General features: G+C 38.6%; 1 pseudogene; it reads right to left on the bottom strand.

The window, feature by feature from the left end:
• Window positions 1-9,453: 9,453 nt before the first annotated feature.
• Window positions 9,454-10,543, bottom strand: LOC111163909 (non-selective voltage-gated ion channel VDAC1 pseudogene; annotated as a pseudogene).
• Window positions 10,544-21,259: the final 10,716 nt, after the last annotated feature.

Raw genomic sequence — 21,259 nt, 5'->3', positions numbered from 1 at the left:
CCTGCCCTAAAAATCCTCTGTGCTCCACCTATGCATCCCACCCTTCCCATAACGCCTGGCAAACACTGATCTTTTTACTGTCTCCATAGTTTTGCCTTTTCCAGAGTGTCATATAGTTGGAATCCTACAGTAGGCAGCCCTTTCAGATTAGCTTTATCCTTTACAGAAAATAGTAAATTACTAATGAAAGTGCATGGTGCCAATTCCATTGTCAATCGGTGTTAAGATTAAGCATCATTACGGTCACAAATATGAATATTTACTCTGGTAACGTGAAAAACATTAAATTAACTTCCTTGAAGCAGGAAGACTATGTCTGTGCATTCTTTGGAAGATACAGTAAGATAAAAAAAAAAAAAGCCAAATGGGGCTTCCCTGGTGGCGCAGTGGTTGAGAGACCGCCTGCCGACGCAGGGGACACGGGTTCGTGCCCCGGTCCGGGAAGATCCCACATGCCGCGGAGCGGCTGGGCCCGTGAGCCATGGCTGCTGAGCCTGTGCGTCCGGAGCCTGTGCTCTGCAACGGGAGAGGCCACAACAGTGAGACGCCCGCGTACTGCAAAAACAAAAACAAAAAATGTACTATGCACTTGAGATATAAGATGAATGAGATGTTGCCTCTGCCTGTAGGTGTTTTCCCGGTAATTATTTCATAATAGTTTCAAAATGTAAAGGGTCATGTGATTTTGCAGCAAGAGGTACAGTAGAAGGAATTCACTATGCCTGAATGAGAGAGAGAGGGAGGGAGGAGAGGGGAGAGGAGAGGTGGATAGGAAGAGAAAGGAGGAGGGAGGGAAGGAAAGAGAAAGGAAGGGAGGATAAAAGAAAGAAGTATCTTTTCAGGGAGGAGGGGATGGAAATAAATGCAGGAGGGCTTCACAAAGGAAGGCAAGTTTGACAGCTGCCTAAAGGACGAACAGGCTTCCTTTAGGTGGAGAATTACTCAAGGATGTTCCAGGGAGAAAGAGAGCAGAGCACGTTCAAAGGCAAGCTGTCTTCCAGCAAACTCGATCAGGCTGGACTAATTACACCTCCAGGGAAGTTTATGTGTGTCTAAATAGACAGATCAGTATGAAATGACAAAGATTCGCTCTTGGACCAAACTCTCCCCTGGCGCCTCTAAATCCTCTTTTCAACTAGGTCTCAACCTTGGCCTATAAAAACCAAAGACTCTCAACAAAGATGATTTTGTCCATCCCTGCCCCCTGCCAGACTCACATTGAGAGACATAAGCACGAACATAGTTTCTAATGGCTCAAGGACACAACCCTAGTGTGACTCTAGCCCCCGCTGAAAGGGCCTCCATGAGAAAGCTCAAGGCCGCAGCCAACACCTGACAACAGGCCCCACCAACCTCTCTTAGCGCATTTACTAAAACGCCTTCCAACTGTGAATCCTTCCTCTGTCCCTTTCCTATATACTAATATCTCCTACAACTCAAGGGTGTCTTTCTCAAGTACCTGAAAGCTATTCCTTTGAAATGTGATCATCAGGAAGGATGGCACCCCTGTCTCCCAGTCTCCCCGGGAGAAGAGAATTCGAACTTCAATACTTACCAGCTAGCAGACACAGTTGGCCTAGTCAATATTTATGTCGACCAACCCTTTGCAATTTTTCCCTTCCCTGACCCTACTGAGTCCCCATGTGCCCCCCTCCCGATTCCCTCATTCTCCTCTTAAAATACCCAGGAAAGTCTGTACGAATTGACAGAGTTCAGTTCGTGCTGGGCTCTCTTCTCTACTGCAATAGTATATTACTGATTACAATCTGTCCTGACCATTTTAATTAGTGTCTGGCTTTGCTCATCTTTAGTAGTAATAGAGGATGAAATAACACAATCCACCATTCTAAAGCATTCAGTAGCTCTCCTTATCTTTCAAATATAGTTGTGCTGGTTGCATGGCATTTGAAGCCCTGCCCCAAGCCCAAAAGAACACTTGGGAATTCCCAGTCACTGACAAATGCCTCTTCTTCTCCGTCCTTTGTCCTTGTCCTCCTTCTGATATGCATCCTTCCACATCACACTCTATTTATCTACATTTATATTATACTCATTTATTCTTTCATTCATTCATCTGTCAAACACATTCATTAACTTATTAATTACCATCTGTCAAGGAGTCCCACTCAAATGCCAGGCCTCTACATTCCTAAAACTTCACTATTAGCTCCACCCAGAGTATTCGTTCCCAACTAGAGAACAGGGTGAGTATATCTAACCTGCAGGCAGAACATTTTTCTTCTATAATATCTTTCATTATTGCTCCTACAGTATTTGTTCTAGCTTCTCCTTTAGGAATATAATATTTTCCACATGTTATATGAGGGAGAGACACTCTCTAGTCCATGGGCCAAATCTGGTCCACTGTCTGTTTCTGTACAGCCCATGAACTAAGAGTTCTTTAACCTTTTTTAATGGTTAAAAAAATCACAAGAAGTAATATTTTATAAACATAAAAATCATAAGAAATTCAAATTTCAGTGTCCATAAATACAGGTGTTTTTTGTGACACAGCCATGCTCATTTGTTTACATACTGCCTATGGCTGTTTTCATGCCACGATGTTCCAAGAACTGAGTAGTTCTAACAAAAAGAAAACAAAACATTTGATTCACAAAGCAGAAAGTATTTATAGAAAAAAGTGTGCCAACCCCTGTATTAGGTAACAATTTGCTGCAGTGTGTTCACTCCAGTGATGGTTAAATCATACTCTCAGATCTAGAAAAAAAGATGGTGTGCAAGACCTTTTTTTTTTTTTTTTTTTTTTTTAAACAGGCATTCTCACTCAATTCAGCTCTGATCTTCTAACTTAGCAGCTTCTCCTTCCCGAGACTATACTTCCACAATCCCGTTCCTATCTCCGCATATGCCTTTACTACTTTGAGAGGACTAACGCTTCCAAAATGCACTGGGTCATCGCCAGCTTCCTGCCTACCAATGCCCATGCCATTTGGTGGGAATCTGAGTTGATGGGACAGAGGAGTGGAGTTTACAAAGAACTGCTTGTTCACACTATGCATTTTAGCACAGCCTGTGGGTCGGAGGCAGGCTCGATGGACTGAAGTGCCTGCCAATCTTTCCTTAGTGTTTGAGGTAAACCTGTGTGTATCAGAGGTGAATTCCAGGTGGGTTTTTCTCCAACTGGTTCCATCTACCTTATAATTAATGGATATCTCTCCCAGATTTTAGATTCAATTGTTTTTCAGTCTAAGATTTCAGTGTTCTCTTAAGTTTTCATTTTATTTTGAGACACACTGACCAGAAGCTCATTTTTGACTACAATGAGAATTTCTTTAAAATCTTTAAAATATTCCAAGAATGAGTCTTTAGCTCCTAAGACAATTTATTGATGCTGTATTATTCAAGTATTCCATAAAATGCTTCCTCCTTTGGGGATTTCAATTATGTCATCATCTTTATCCTTTCAAGTCACCACCCTTTCCTAACTGGGCAAGCAGCATCAATATGTGTTTAAAACACTGAAGAATTATTTCCACACAACTTATAAATTATATTTTAACAAACAGTTCCATTCTGGCCAATAGAATGATCTGCCAAAAATTGTTAGACATTTTCTTATAACTTTTCTGTTTTATCAGAACTTTAAGTAAGCAATCATTTATTCCTTATTGACTAGACAGTCATACATTATTAGGGTACTTCCTTTCTGCCACACCTACCACGTACTTTGTTTTCCTCTTAATGTATTGGGGAAAAAATAATTATATAACTAAAACACAAGGATTCTGAGAAACAAACAATGCTATTAATAATTTATGTTCTTTCCCAAACACATTGGTCTTTTACCTCCCTTTTGCCCAAAATTCTGTGAAAGTCACAATGAATAAACAGAACAAAATGGCAATAATGTTAATATTTATTTTCCTATAATTATGTTTTATTACCTCAATTAATTTTTATGAAAAACACTGAGAAAGCATCTGATATTTAAAATGTTTTATAAACTTGATTTTTAAAGTGAATCTTTCTTACATCATCCAGCATTTATCTTATACTGACATTTTTATTATTCAAAAATTCTCACTTGAGTAAGAGCAGCAGTTCATCTGGAATATCACAACTATTATGCATCATTAATATACTAATGCATTATTTATGATGGTGAATAATATCCTGAAATGAGAAGTCACTGAAGATAAAATATTGCTCTATCATGTTCCATTATGGGAAGATATACTTTTAATTAAAGTGATGCCATAGGAACTGGAAGAAAGAGTTCTTGATATTGTTCTACCTAAAAGGCTCAACTTCCTTTTTGGAGGCCTAATCAAAATCAATAGTATTGTTTTATAGGTACGGTAAGTATGGACCAGTCTTAGAAATACAGAATCATTGGAGTGTTGGGCTGAAACAAATCTTAAAGATCCTCTTACTATATCCGTCCTGAGTCCACAAAAAGAGTAGTACCAGAAAATTATATGTGTAGCAATAAGATCATTAAACAAGAATCCTATTTTTTTTAACGAATTTTCTTTTTTGAGGGACCACTCCATTACTATTGATAAATGATTGGCCTAAGACAATCATTGGTCCCCTTTTGAACTTAATGTAAACTTGAGTTTGTACCTGTGTAGGTATGTATGTGTGCACAAGCATCATTCCATATATGTGTATCTTTCAGTGTACGTTCTAACTGGTCTGCATATATGAAGGCTGTTGGTACACTGATTTTATAACTCACTGTTCCACAGATGTCTCTCATAAGTCCATTTTTGGTAGTTTTTCCACTGACTCATTTGGTAGTCTTAGACATATAATCAGATCATCTGCAACTAGAGATGCTTTACCTCTTCACATCCAAACTTAAGTCTCTACGTCTAATAACACTGGCTTGTCCCTCCAACACACATGCACAGCAGAGATACTGAACGTCCATCTTTAACTTATGTCCAATTCAAGCAACTAGTGTATAGGGATATAGGTATACATATAGCTGATTCACGTTGTTGTACAGCAGAAACTAATACAACATTGTAAAGTAATTATACTCCAATAAAACACACAGATGGACCTAGAGATGATCATACTAAATGAAGTATGTCAGACAAAGACAAATATCAATATGATATCACTTATATGTGGAATAAAGTAATTATACAAATAAACTTATCTGCAAAACAGAAACAGACTCACAGACACAGAAAACAAACTTACGGTCACCAAGGGCGAAAGCATGGGGGATGGATAAATTAGGAATTTGGAATTAACAGATACATGCTGGGGCTTCCCTGGTGGCACAGTGGTTAAGAATCCGCCTTAAGTGACTCAGCCCATGCGCCACAACTACTGAGCCTGTGTTCTAGAGCCCGCGAACTGCTGAAGCCCACAGGCCTAGAGCCCATGCTCCACAACGAGAAGCCACCGTAAGGAGAAGCCCACGCACCGCAATGAAGAGTAGCCCCCACTCGCAGCAACTAAAGAAAGCCCAGTGCAGCAACGAAGACCCAATGCAGCCAAAAATAAATAAATAAAATGAATAAATTTATTTTTTAAAAAAACAGATACATACTACTATATTTTAAATTGATAAACAACAAGGGCCTACTATATAGCATAGGGAACTACATTCACTATCTTATAATAACCTGTAATGGAAAAGAATCTGAAAAAGAATATGTATATACATATTCACACACATATATATGTACATATATATAGGAGGTATAACAGAATCATTTTGCTGTACACCTGAAACATTGCAAATCAACTATACTTCAATTAAAACGTAAAAGGAATTAATGTCTACTCCAAATAGATACATAAAATTCACCATGTTAACTATTTTTAAGTGTGTAGTTCAGTGACATTTAGCACATTCACCACGTTGTGCGACCATGACCACTAACTAGCTACAAAAAATTTTCATCATCCCGAAAGGAAATCAGGGACCCATTAAGCAGTCACCCTCCATTAAACCCCTGGCAACCGCTAATCCGTTTTATGTCTCTATGGATTTGCCTACGCTGGATATTTCATATAAATAAAAACCATACAATATGTGAAAATAAACAAACAAACCACTAGTGTCCCACCCCCAGTAAATAAGGTGCTGACTTTTGAACTGAAGTGTGCAAGTGTGTGTGTGTATACGTATGTGCGTTTGTAAAATAAATGTTAAGGAGCTATCCATCAATTCCTATTTTATTATTTTTTGAAACACAGATAGATATTAAATTTTGTCAAGAGACTTTTCCCTACCTTCAGGGATGTCTAAAGAATTTTTCTCCTTAGCTCTACTAATATGAAGAATTATACTAACAGATTTTTTGGTATTGAGCCCCTCTGGGATTCCTGGAATAAACCCCACTTGGTCATGAGGTATATTTTAATGCAACATTGTTTTCTGTTAAAACATTTTATTTTGGAATTGTGTATCAATATTCCTAAGTAAAATTGTTCTATAATTTTCCAAAATAATTTTTTAAGATTTTGGAATCCATGTTATACTTACTCAATGAAACAAATTTGGAGGTTTTCCTTCTTTTCCTATCTTTGGAATAATTTAAGCTGCATAGTTAAGAAGGGGTTTATTTGACCCTGGTACAATTCTTGTCAGGAAATTCTTATTACTTTATTTTATGACAATTAGTCTGTTTAGACTTTCTGAAGTATACTTAATTTTTCTACAGAATGATTCATTTCATGAACATTTCCAAATCTACCTGCATATAATTGAGCAAATGGTCCCTTAGGATTTAATTTACTGTGCTGTGACTGTTTTCCCTTTTGTACCTTTACGTAACTTCTAATACACAAGAATATTTGTACTTTCTCCCTTTATCTTAGTTTGTTGAATTTTTTCAAAGAACCAATTTTTAAATTAACTCATCAATTTCCTTTTTATCTTTATTAAGTCTATCCTGTTGCTTTCTTTCGTTTACTTTGTTATTCTAGTTTTTTATCTGCTTGTTTAATCCATTTATTTTCTTTTTATTTTTTTTTCTTTTTTTTTTTTTTGCTGTACGCGGGCCTCTCACTGTCGTGGCCTCTCCCGTTGCGGAGCACAAGCTCCGGACGCGTAGGCTCAGCGGCCATGGCTCACGGGCCCAGCCGCTCCACGGCATGTGGGATCTTCCCGGACCGGGGCACGAACCCGTGTCCCCTGCATCGGCAGGCGGACTCTCAACCACTGCGCCACCAGGGAAGCCCTTCTTTTTAATTTTTATTAATACATGCATTTAATGCTAAAAATTTTCTCCTGATAACTTTCTTAGATATGCCCACATATTCTAAATAATCATGTACTCATTTTCATTACGTTTAAAAAATTCTTCCATTTTACTTGACACTTCTCCTTTGACCTAACATTTACTTAATAGTGTGCTTTGTAAATTTCAGATAGAAATAGTTTCTTAATAGTTTATGGCCTTTGTATGCAAAGTCACGTTGGCTAGCATCTTTGACACATATTTTCTTTCCCTAAGTTTCTTAATGTGTTACTCCATTTTCATTTGGCATAAAGCGTTGGTCTTAAAAATAAGTATCATGACAATCTGACTTTCCTTCCTTTAAAAGTGACTTGGTCTTTTTGCCTGGATTCAAAAGGTTTTTTTTCTTTACCCTTAAACTCCAATAGCTTTACTGTGATTATCCGTCTGGGCCAACTAAGAAGGTGATTTTCTACGTAGGCACTATGCATTTTCAATGTGTGGTTTCAGGCAAGTGTTCTTGAGCTTTGGTTTTCTTCCCAGGGTCATTTATTATAAGTGCATTCTCTTATACCTAACATTTTCTGTTGTCCTTTTTATTTCAACGCATTATTTTATACCATATTTAGGTTCACAGCAAATTTGAATGGAAAACACAAAGATTTTCCCATCACTCTGCCCACAGACGTGCTAAATAAGCCTCTGCCATTATTAACATCCCTCACCAGCTGGTACACTTGTTATAAGAAATGAACCTTCATTGACATATCTAATCACCCAAAGTCCACAGTTTTCACTCTTGGTTCTGTACATTCTTTGGATTTTAACCAATGTATAATGGCATGTATCCATCCTGAGAATATCATACGGAAGAGTTTCACTGCCCTAAAATTCCTCTTATTCACCCCTCCTCCCTAACGCCTGGCAACCACTGATCTTTTTACTGTCTTCATATTTTTGACTTTTCCAGAATGTTATATAGGTGGAATCCTACAGTATGCAGCCTTTTTGGATTGGCTTCTTTTACCCAATAGTATGCATTTAAGTTTCTTCCATGTCTTTTCATGGGTTGATAGCTTATTTCTTTTGAGTACTGAGTAATATTCCACTATCTATAAGCAACACCGTTTATTTATCCATTCACCTACTGAAGGACATGCAGGTTGCTTCCAAGTTTTGACAATTATGAATAAAGCTGCTATAAACATCCACATGCAACTTTTTGTGTGAACATTTAAACTTTCAACTCCTTTGGGTAAATACCAAGGAGTATGATGGCTGGATCACGTGGTCAGAGTATGTTTAGTTTTGTAAGAAGCCTCCAAACTGTCTTCCAAAGTGGCTGAACTATTACGCATTCCCACCAATGACGAGTAAGAATTTCTGTTGCTTCACAACCTTTTCAGCATCTGGTATTGTCAATGTTCTGGATTTTGGTAACTAATAGGCACAGTGGAATCTCATTGTTTTGTTGTTGTTGTTTTTTAAGGTTTCAATATTTTATTCAAGTTTTAAGTGATGTTAATCACAGCATTTGAAGGGGAGGAACTAATTCCACACAAAATGAAAGACTCTAAAATGTACCCATTAAACTCCTAAGAAATAAACTGAGTGGCGAAAATACAAGAGAAGTTCAATTTAGATGCTGAGTGTTGACACCATGTGATTACAGTCACAGAGACTCCTCCCAGCTTGCAGCTGGAGCTCTTAGAAGCTATTTCATACTCTGGTGCAAGGGCCAAAAAACACAACATGAGAAAAAACACAATTAAGTCCTGAATTACTGGCTTCATCACATCCACCTTCTCCACCCCAAAGTGGCACAGAATAAACAGCTACCGCTCCCTGCAGACTACTTTTAGTGTAAAAGAGGTGATGGATTGGGGTGGAAAAAGTCCCTGCCTTAAAAAGTCCCTTTCAGAAGAGTTTGTATACACCATCAAAGAGCCTCTTCTCAATCAGGGTAGGAGACCAAGGTTCCGTTCTCAGGAAATCACAATTTCATTCATTTACTTAATATGAATTTACGAATTACAAAGTGCCTGCAAATTACCAACTTCCACTTGCAGCCGTTTCTAGGTAAAAAAGAAACCTGACATCTCTAGAGGGGCCAGCAAGCTCCCCCTCAAGTCTACAGCTGAAAGGACCTTCTATGAAATTGGGTTTCTTCTGTACCTCTGAAAGGGTAACACCCTAAAGCTGAATCACCTTTAACCTGGAAGTCTAACATGATATATAGCGATACCTGCATCCCAGACATACAACATTAAAAGGTACACTAAATTCTGAAGGTAGCTATGCTGCAAAATAGTTTAAAATTAAACGACTGTACAGTATTCATCTATGCTTGGAACTCCAGCCCTAGACCAAGCCTGTGGCCACCAGCACTGACATTCCTGCCATCCAGCAGAACTGACAGTGTCAGTTTGATACCTGGCTTTAGGGTCTGAGTATATTCTAACCCTATCAGGCTGGAGTTGTTCACTTTAGCCGAGAAGCAGGCATCAGGGTTGATCTGGTACTTGGCTGCTATTCCGAAGCGAGTGTTACTGTTTCCCGCTGTCCAGGCCAGATTAACAGCAGTCTCCAACTTCTTGTTCACCTTCTGATAAATGGAGCCGCCAAACTCCGTCCCATCATTTACAATAGTGTGAAGCTGGAATTCATATTCATCGGTCTTGTAGCCAACCGCAAAGTTGCTCTGGATCACTCGAGACTTTGTGGTCTCAAAATTCATCTGGTAGTCAGCCAGCCAGCCAGCCCTCATAACCCAGCACGAGAGCACGCGGGTGGAAGGCCCAGCAATGTTGAAATCCACGTCACAGCCCAGGTTGATAATGTTCCCGCTTGTACCCTGTCTTGATTTTAGTATTTTTTTCCCCAGTGTTTGGTGAGAAGGATGAATCGAAGGTCAGCGTCAGGCCACGTGCAAGCTGATCTTCCACAGTAACCTCCGTGCCTAGTGTGTTGTCAGTGTTCCATTTCTCCGTAAACATCAGACCATATTCGGTCCACCTGTAACTTGGTTTCCAGACTGCCCGTCACTCTGGTGGTCTCAGTGTTGGCTGAACTTGAGCTTGTAAATTCCAGTCCATTCTCAGATTTTGTTTGCAAATCCAGTTTTATTAAGCCAAATGCATAGCTCTTGGTGAAGACATCCCTGGCAGATTTGCCAAGATCAGCATACGTGGGAGGCACAGCCATCCTCTGCTCAGAAGCGGTGGCTGTGGGCTCCGCGGCAGCTACAGCGGGGGCTGCGACATGAGGAACAGAGCGAGTGGCGGGGCAGAGGGCCTATCTCATTATTTTAATTTGCACTTCTCTAATGACGTAAGACGTGGAACAACTTTTCATGTGCTTATTTATGATCTATATACAAGTATCCCCTGCTTTTCAAAAGTCTATTTTTATGCCAGTTTGCTTTTAGGGAAGATCTATATTAGTACCTGTTTGCTAATCAAAATAAATCAGAAGAGGATTTTTGCTTTTACGAACAAAGGCAAGAAGCAGAAACAGCGTTCAGCTTTTGTCTTGCAGCAAGCCATTATAGATCCAGCCCATACTATCAGCAACAAGAGTGGCACCAAGGAGCATGATGGCTGGGTCATATGGTCAGAGTATGCTTAGTTTTGTAAGAAGCCTCCAAACTGTCTTCACGCAGTCCTTCCTCAGAAGCTACATTCAGCATCTCGGCATCAAGCAGCCACAGCTTTGACTGTGTCTGTGAGCATCTGTGCTTTATCTCAGTTTAATTTGTGCGTCTGTTAGCAAGATGTGTCCTAAGGTAACTGCTTGTTTGCTTTAAGCCATTTTGCCATATGAAAAGTTTCATAGGAATGCTCTACTTTCAGATGGCAGGGGAAACCTGTTATCTCCTTAAATGAGGTGTCTTAAGGCCTCTGGCCTATTTTTTTAAATCAGGTTGTTTCCTTATTTCTGAGTTTTAAGAGTTCTTTCTATATTTTGGGATGGGCCTTTTCCAAGTATTTTCTCTCAGTCTGAGACTTATCTTCTCATTCTTTTCACACTGTCTTTCTCAGAGCAGAAGTTTTTAATTTTAATGAAGTCCAGCTTATCCATTCTTTCACGGATCGTGCTTTTGCTGTTGTAATTAAAAACTCATCAACACACCCTAGATCATCTAGGTTTTTCTAACTACGTTATCTTCTGGGATTTTATAGTTTCGCGTTTTATGTTTAAGTCTGTGATGTATTTTGAATTAATTTTTGTCAAGGGTGTAAGGTCTGTGTCTAGATTCACTTGTTTGCATGGGGGGGGCCAGTTGTTCCAGCACCATTTGTTAAAAAGACTATCTTGGCTCCATTGGACTGCCTTTGCTCCTTTGTCAAAGAACACCTGACTTTATCTGCGGGTCTATTTCTGGGCTCTCGATTCTGTTCCATTGATCTACTGGTCCAATCTCTCACCATTATCACATTGTCTTGATTACTGTAGATTTACAGCAAGACTTTAAGTTGGATAGTGTCAGTTCCCCAACTTTGTTCTTCTCCATCAACACTGTTGGCTATTCGGGTTATTTTTCCCTCTCCAACTAAACTTTAGAATAAGCTTGTCAATATTCACAGAATAACTTGCTGGGATTTTTACAGGGATTGCACTGAATCTGTAGATCAAGTCAGGAAGAACTGACATTTTGCCAGTATTGAGTCTTCCTATCCATGAACACAAAATACCTATTTAATTTTTCTTAGATATCTTTCAAAGTTTTGTAGTTTTTCTCATAGAGATATTATAATATTTTATTAGATTTATACCTAAGTATTCCATTTTGGCATGTTAATATAAATGGTATTGTGTTTTTAATTTCAAATTCCACTTGTTTATTGTCAGTATAGTGGGAAGCAACTGACTTTTGTATACTAAATTTGTATCTTGCAATAACTGCTTATTAATTTTAGGAGTCTTTGGTTGATTCTTTCAGATTTTCTACATAGATTTATAACGTCATCTATGAACAAAGACAGTTTTATTTCCCTTTCCCATCTGTAGGCCTTTTATTTCCTTTTCTTGTCTCAATGCGTTAGCTAGGACTTCCAGTACAATGTTGAAAAGAAGTGATGAGAGGGGATGTTCTTGGCTTGTTCCTGATCTTTGTGGGAAAGCTTCAAGCTTCTCACCATTAAGTATATTAGCTGTAGGTTTTCTGTAGATAATCTTTATCAAGTTGAGAAAGTAAACTAAGACTACATGGGAACTAAGAGTTTTGTGGGTTTATCATGAATGCATGTTATTTTTTCCAACACAATTTCTGTATCTATTAATATGATCATGTGATTTTTTTTTGCTATTGATGTGATGGATACATTAATTGATTTTTGAATGTTGAACTAGACTTGTATACCTCGAATAAATCCTATGTGGTCAAGGTGTATAATTCTTCTTATACATTATTGCATTCTATTTACTAATATTTTCTTGAGGATTTTTATATCTACATATAAAGAGATATTGTCTGTAGTTTTTTTTCTTGTAATGTCATTATCATATTTTGATATAAGAGTAACGGTTTCATAAATGAGTTAGGAAGTATTCTTTCTGCATCAATCAGCTGAAAAAGATTATAAAGAATTGGTATAGTGTCTTCCTTAAGAAAAATAAGTGAGGGAATTCCCCGGTGGCACAGTGGTTAAGAGTCCACCTGCCAATGCAGGGGATACGGGTTCGAGCCCTGGTCCAGGAAGATCCCACATGCCATGGACCAACTAAGCCCACATGCCACAACTACTGAGCCTGCACTCTAAAACCCGTGAGCCACAACTACTGAGCCCTCATGCCACAACTACTGAAGCCCACGCGCCTAGAGCCCATGCTCTGCAACGAGAAGCCACTGCAATGAGAAGCCCGCGTGCCGCAACGAAGAGTAGCCCCCCGCTCGCGGCAACTAGAGAAAGCCCACACACAGCAACGAAGACCCAACACAGCCATAAATGAAAGAAGAAGGAAGGAAGGGAGGGAGGGAGGGAGGAAAAAATAATAATAAGTGAATAATCCATTGGGCCTGGTGCTTTCTGTTGGGAAAGTTATTAAATGAATACATATATATTTAAATACAGTACTGCTATTACTACTTTCAACAATCTGTTAGGTCAATTAAGAATAAGAAAAAAAAAGATTTTATTTTAACCACTCATTCTCTGATGCTCTTCCTTCCTTGCTAAAGATTAGAGTTCTTGACCTATATATTTTCCTTATTACTGCAAAACTTCTTTTAACATTTCTTGCAAAGCAGGTCTACTGGCAAAAAATATCCTGAATGTTTGTTTGTCTGAGAAAGTCTTTCTTCTTCACTTCTGAAGGGTAATTTTGCAGGATATTGAATTCTGGGTTGGTATAGAGTCTCTTTTTCTCTCATCGCTAAATATTTCACTCCAGTTTCTTCTTGTTTCCAGTGGTGTTTTGAGACGTTGGATGTACTTCTTATCTTTGCTCCTCCATTGGTACGTTTTTTTCCCTCTGGCTTCCCTCTGGACTTTTAAATTTTCTGTACCTTGAAAATGATACGCCTATGTATAGGGGTTTTTTGCATTTATTCTGCTTGGTGTTCTCTGAACTTCCTGGATCGGTGGTTAAGTGTCTGACATTAATTTGCAGAAATTATCAGTCTTTACTGTTTCGAATATTTCTTCTATTCCTTTCATCATGATTCTAGAGAACTTCTGTAGGTGTCCTACAGCTCTTAGATACTCAATTCTGTTATGGTTTTTCTTTCAGTCATTTTTCTCTTCGCTTTTCACTTTTGCAGGCTTCTTTTGAGATACTCTCAAGCTCAGAAACTGTTTGCTCAGCGACGTCCCATTTACTAATAAGCCCATCAAAGGCATTCTTAATTTCTGTTACAGTGTCTTTGATCTCCAGCATTTCTTTTTCCTTCCTTCCTAGAATTTCCACCTCTCTGCTTACATTGCCCATCTGTTCTTACAGGCAGTCTACCTTATCCATTGGAACCTTTAGCATATTAATCATGGTTGTTTTAAATTCCTCATTTGCAGTTGAAAGTCTGATGGGCCTGGATTACCTATAGATACTATTCTGCTCCTTCTTCTCTGTGACATATAAAATTACATCTACATACATAATGGAAAAATGTAAATAATTATATAAATAAATGTAAATTAATTACTCCACTTATACAGTATACATAAATTATACGTGATTATTTATAAATTATACACAATTATATATAAATTATGTATGATTATATATAATTACACATACATATAACTATATATATAGTTATATATATATAGCTATATAAAAGAGACAAATAAGGAGCAGAATTATGTCTACAGGCAACAAAAGCACACCAGATAAACAGATAAAAATTGAGATGAGCTTCCTTGTACGCTTGGGAAAGGAGGGTGGGTCAGCATAGCTTTTGTAGCTTCAGGGTCCTACGGCAACTTGTTCTGCTGTTTTCATATAGTGTTCAAAACCAGGCTTTTTGATTATGAGATCTATTGGCTGTTTCCCTGCCCCACTTTCACCTGGTCCTTCTCTATCCTTTGCCCCTATCCACCCTGCTCAATCTGAACTGGATTCCCAACAATTTCCCTCAGAGCAGGGCTTTGTCAAGAAAAGAGCCTTATTTGGTTAGTTTCACAAGTCCATAAGCCAAGATTGCTCTAGAAACATCCATCCTTATCATAGTTCCTTTGTTCCTTCCTAGTTTTAGCTTCTAGTTTCACATTGGCCCACCATGTTTTCTAGTGAGTACCTGTTACCAGTTTTCAGAGACAGCAGAAACCATGTCACCTCCCCTACACTTCCTCCCCTACACTTACTGATACCAGAGGTGGGGATAACTTGTCACCTAGTTCGCTTTAGATATTATATTGTCTGTGGGTTTCAGGTTTTGCCATCGTCATAGGTCTGTTTTTATGTGGAGATTCAAGGAGATTAAAAACTATGCCTCCCTAATAACTTCTCATTTCTCCATAAACTTTTTAATAATAACAAGGTGGGTATCTCTGAAAATGACTAGTTCCAAAGAACAAAAGCCCAACTTTTCAATTCTAAAATATAGAAACAAAAATGTCATTCATATAAGGAGTGTGCAGTAAATACCCATAATTATGAATTATGAATAACTATTTAAACATATCATCAGATTTAATGCTTACATTTTCTGCAAGAAAATCTATGCTGGAATTATGAAACATTCTCTTTCAGGCACAGATCAGCCTGAATAAATATCCTAGGAAAATGAAACAGTCTTCTGAAAAAGTAACTCTTGCATTTTATTAGAAGGTTCTGTGCTTAAGGTTTTTCTGGGATCATTTCCAGGAATATGTATATAATTTACAGTGGCTGACTACTCAATGCCAACAATAATTCTGTTCTCCCAACCTTTATAATAAATGCAGGAGACACCAATTTGAGGGGTTAAAAAAAAAAAGGCCATCTCTCATTTTCTACCAATGAATGTCAAATCCAGATATACCTACATGAAACACATCTGCACCCAGGCTTAGATAGTTTAAACATCAACGGAAATCCACAGTTTTGACTCTTTGCTATTACAGAAAATTAAAAGTCTCTTTTATAAAATAAATTGCCCTCAGACTAGTGGTTGCCTTTCAAATTTAATAATCCATTAAATCTTATGAATCACTCACTAGTGCTTCATGCTAAAAAATAAGAAAATAAATGAGCTATCCCCAGGTCCTCAGGGAATTTAGAAGCTAGTGTATGGTACCTGGGAGTATACATACTTACATATTCAGGGAGAGAAGATGTTGTGGATGTTACACAGAATTAAGCCCAACTAACAATATAATAGAAATATAAATAAATCACTTAAGAAAAACAGAGAGAAAAACAGCCCAGAGGAGGGACTATTTGAGATAGGCTTTGAAGGACAAGCAGTATTTCACCAGCAGGAAACGTAAAGGAAGGATATACAAGTCAGGGAGAACAAAGTAAAACGGATATATGAAAAAAGACTGACACAGAAGGGAATCATCAAGTAATCTGAGTAGGGCAAAGAAAAGAGTATTTATGTTGTAAGAACTTTTAAAAAAAGTTCAGATTGGTTTACTGGACTTCAGTTACTATTTTATTCTATGCTTGATAAACAATTTCAGTATCTCATCTTAAATACAAATTTTCAGATAAACCGAAAAAGAATAACAGAGCACGACAACAACAAAAATGGTTGAAATGGTCAGTTCACTATGTCAACAGTCACAGTATAGCCAAGTATCCCTGCGAAGAATTAACCAGTTTATTTTTTTTCCAAAAATTTTTTTCACTTTTTTTTGAGATATAATTTACATGCATCACTGTGTAAGCTTTTACTGAAGTATAGTTGATTTACAATATTATATTAGTTTCAGGTATACTAACATGGAGTATACTAGAGTGTTCCACGTATGTTCACTTCTAGGATTTTATGGTTTAAGGTCTGACATTTAGGTCTTTAATCCATTTTGAGCTTATCTTGTATACAGTGTGAGGAAATGGTCTACTCTCATTCTTTTATAGGTAGCTGTCCAGTATTCCCAGCGTCACTCACTAAAGAGACTGTTTTTTCTCCATTGTATATTCTTGCCTCATTTGTCATAGAGTAATTGACTGTAGGTGCCTGGGTTTATTTATTTCTGGGATCTCTATGCTGCTCCATTGATCTGTGTGTCTCTTTTTATGCCAGTACCATGCTGTTTTGATTACTGTAGCTTTGTAGTATAGTCTGAGGTCAAAGAGCATGACATCTCCAGCTTTGTTCTTTTTCCTCAAAATTGCTTTGGCAATTCAGGTCTTTTTGAGTTCCATATACATTTTAGGATTATTTGCTCTAGCTCTGTGAAAATTTTATGGGTATTTTGATAAGGATTGAATTAAATCTGTAGATTGCTTTGGGTAGCAGACATTTTACAAATATTATTTCTTCCAATCCATGAATGGAATATCTTTTCCTTTCTTTGTACCATCTTCAATTTCCTTCAACAGTGTTTTATAGTTTTCATAGTATAGGTCTTTCACTGCCTTAGTTAAGTTTATTCCTGGGTATTTTATTCTTTTTGATGCAATTTTAAACAGGATTGGTTTTTGTTTCCTCTTTCTGAGCGTTCATTGTTAGTATACAGTGAGTGGGGTTGGAGTGTTTGCTGGGCTCAGGCTGTGGCGTGCACTGGGGCAGTCACAGGCAGCCATCTCAGCAGTTTTCAATCTGCCCTCTCCACCCTGCTTCAGGAGCAAGCCAGCACAAGCACACTGCTCACAGGCAAAACTCAGGCTTCCCATAGCCCTCTTTTGAGTCCCACCAGCCCTCCCACCAGCCAAAGGGGCTCATTTTCCCTGTGTCAGACCCCAGGGCTGGGGCATCTAATATGTGACAGGAACAGCTGACTTCCCAGGGCAAATCTCCACCCATGTATCCCTCTTTTCCTCTGAGTCCCCTCCCAAAGGCACAGGTCCCAACCTGATCACTTGTCTTCCCTTCCTACCCGATTCCATGAGGATCTTTCTTATAGCCTTGGCTGTAGAGGAGTCTTTCTGCCAGTCTCCAATTAGTTTTCAGCGAGAACTGTTGCACATATAGATGTATTTTTGATGTGTTTGTGGGGAGAGGTGAGCTCCACCTCCTCCTACTCCTCCATCTTGATCTATTTCAAGATTAACCAGTTTAAATGAATGCCTAGCCTATTTCAGTGCCTTGACTGCTACATGACATACCTAACTAGAGCATGAGGAGAGTTCATTTTTAGTACTGGAAAGCAGCTCCTATATTAAAGGACCAAGAGAACCATAGCCAGTACAGTGAAAAATAAAAACCCAGCTAACTAATTGGCCTGCCTCGTTCTAGGCACGACAAAATTCCAGAAACCACAGGGAAAATACTAAATATTAAAATTCTTAATAAGTTCTTTTTAAGAAGAATATTTTTCACAACTGATACCTATTGTGGTAATTTTCACAAAGAGAATGCTCAATAAACACTTGTCAAATTAAAAATAAATCTAGGCAGGGCTATAAAATGCATAATGTTTTGTCACCCACCATTACAATATTAATAATGTGACTTGGCATTAAATTACTATAATAAATAAATCATATGTATACATTGCTCAATGTTATTCCACAGAGTAATGAAAGGGGTACTGTGATATAAAGGGAAGAATCAGGGACTCGAAGCCAAAAGACCGAGGTGTTAAGTGTGAAAAGCTATTGACGACACTTGCTTTGAGTCACAGGAAGCCTTTGGCCTAGTACCTGCCCTCTACTAGCCCCCATGTCCTCATGTGTACAGTGACTATAACAGCAATAACCATGCACACATTCTCCTATTGTGACAATTACATGAAATCATGCAGGTCAAAGGACTCTGTAAACTAAAAAGTGCTACACAAAACATTATTAAATTGACTGTTTTCTGGTTGATTTTCTACCCCCAGAAACATCTTCATTTCCTCTCTTTCCTTTATGCTACACAGTCATCTATCAGCACATCCTCTAAATCCTACAAGTCTATTCTCAACTCCCCCAAGTTTCCCATCACCGCTGCTTCTCATCTGAAGATCCAGCAGCTGCCCTGCAGACTTCTGCAGGCACCTTCCACCTGCTCTCACTGCTTCTAATCTTACTCTTCCAAAAGCTTCTAATCTCTCACCAGAACCCAACCATGCTGGCAACTTGATCTTGGACTTCTATCTTCCAAAACTGTGAGAAATAAATTTCTGTTGTTTAAGCCAAAAAAACCCCACAAAAGCCACTAATCCACAGAAGAGCTAAATCAAATATTTACTTAAATATTAAATCAAATTGTATTGCTCACCTGGTCCAATGGCCTCCCTTTATACTAGGAAGGAACCTCAATTGCTAACCAAGGGCTGACAGGCCCTTCACCTTTCCTCACCAGTGGCCCCATTCACGGTACCAGAGCTGCAGTGGCTTACCTGTTTTTCCTTAAACAGTCTGCAAGCACATTCCTAACGAGGGGCCCTTGCATTGCGTGGTTCTTTCCAGAAACGTCAAGAACTTAGTACTTCTCCCTCCCTCACTTCATTCTGCTCAAATATCACTGCCTCAGAAAGGCCTTCCCTAAACACCCTTTGTGAAAGGGTGAGTCCTTGCCTTATCGCTCTCCACCCTGTTACTACTCTGCTTTTCTTCACAGCCCTTATCGGTTCTAAAATTATCACTTATTTACATTGTTTACTTTTCCCCTACTATATATAAACAGCACAGGGCAAGGACTTTGGCTATTCCTGTTAACAATCGCATCTGAGTTATTTGCAAAGAGTAGGGGCTCAACGGAAACTTTGCTTAATGAATAGGGAAAAGACTGTTCAATTTCCTTTAGTTTCTGTTCCATAGAAAAGAGCAGAGTGCCCATAAATAACTTCAGTGCCCCTATTAAAACCCGAATGTTTGAGTAGCCTGAAAAGGCTTTATCCCACCTTGGAATTCGAAGTGGACTCCAAGAAGCAAAGTCTGTTGCCAAACCCTTCTGCGGCCAAACACAGTTTCTGCTGTTCTTTGTGGATGGTTGCAGTGCACTGCAGAACCACTTCATCATCCTGCAGAGGGGAGGAGAAGAGAAAAAAGTGAGATCTGGCATTACTCAGTCTAAATCAGATCCACAAGGTTATTATTTAATGCTTTTTAAAATCAGAGAAAAATAGGGACTTCCCTGGTGGCTCAGTGGTTAAGAATCCACCTGCCAATGCAGGGGACACAGGTTCGATCCCTGGTCCAGGAAGATCCCTCATGCCACGAAGCAACTAAGCCGGTGAGCCACAACTACTGAGCCTTCACTCTAGAGCCCGTGAGCCACAACTACTGAGCCCACGTGCCACAACTACTGAAGCCAGCACGCCTAGAGCCCGTGTTCCACAACAAGAGAAGCCACCACAATGAGAAGCCCGCACACCGCAGGAAGGGTAGCCCCCGCTCGCCGCAACTAGAGAAAGCCCACGCGCAGCAACGAAGACCCAATGCAGCCAAAAATAAATAAATAAATTTTTTAAAAAATTATTTTAAAAATTAAAAAAAATAAAATCAGAGAAAAATAAATATAAGAACAACTGTCCCCAAAAAAGCCAAAGAATCAATTCCTAGTGTACTTTTATTTGCAAAAAAAAGATAACTGGGTAGGGGGAGGCGGGAGAAGTTATTGCTATTCAAGGCAATCAACAGCTTTTTCTTTTTTTTACTGTCATTACTGACCCCCAAAGGCAACCTGCATGGAGAAAAGTAAAATACAGGATTTCCATGTTAGCGCTCTTACACACTGCTTTAAATCATCAAAACTATCAAAAAATGGTCTGACATATTCCTAGGACATCAAGTATTATCAAGAATGGAACAGATTCTACTAGCAAGCACATACACATCGTTCCAAAACTGACACAGGAAAACAGGTCAATAACAGAGCTTCTGGGTCAACCTGAAAAGTCATCTTAGTTCAACCACACACTGGCAACTTGATCATCTTTGAAATGATCCTGGATTGCTTAAAAATGTACAGAGAGGTGATTTGTTAGTTCAGTCCTCTTCAATCCAACACTTGGTTTCCAATCAATTGCAGGGTTACAGGAAAAACTGTACAAGGGAAAGATGATCCATGCGATGACTCAGTACAGGCAGCATGAACACGACAAGATGCACAGGCTTTAGAATTAACAATAGCTGGGTTCTTACCCCAGTTCTGCCGTCTACAAAATGAGGAGGGAAGTGAGATCAACTAACTTACACAGTGACTGACATACAAAAGGCCCTAAATCAACAAAAAATGCAAGACATCATTATCATTTTTTAACAGATTCTAAGTGGCACATGCCTAAAAAGTCTAGCCATTTATATTTTGACATTTCAACCTCAAAGAAACAGGATACTTAACAGAGAAAATAAAAAAACAAATATACTCATCGACCCTTTTAATTAGAATCAAAGCGAAAAAGGAATATGAGTACATGCTAGAAGATGCTCACCATGGTAGAATAGTAGAGTGGAGGTGATAAGACACAGCAAATATTCAAAAGCAGAAAACAAGCCTTTTTGGTTAACCTAAAGAATATGCTATATCAACTGGAAAAGTGCAGCTGTAATTTAATACAAACCCTTATCAT

Source organism: Delphinapterus leucas, chromosome 16, assembly GCF_059928025.1.
Source record: "Delphinapterus leucas isolate spDelLeu-1000000601 "Yukka" chromosome 16, BTC_Dleu_Yukka2, whole genome shotgun sequence".
NCBI lineage: Eukaryota > Metazoa > Chordata > Mammalia > Artiodactyla > Monodontidae > Delphinapterus > Delphinapterus leucas.
Note: the sequence above shows the minus strand (reverse complement) of the source record. Positions and strands in the feature narration are given on the sequence as shown.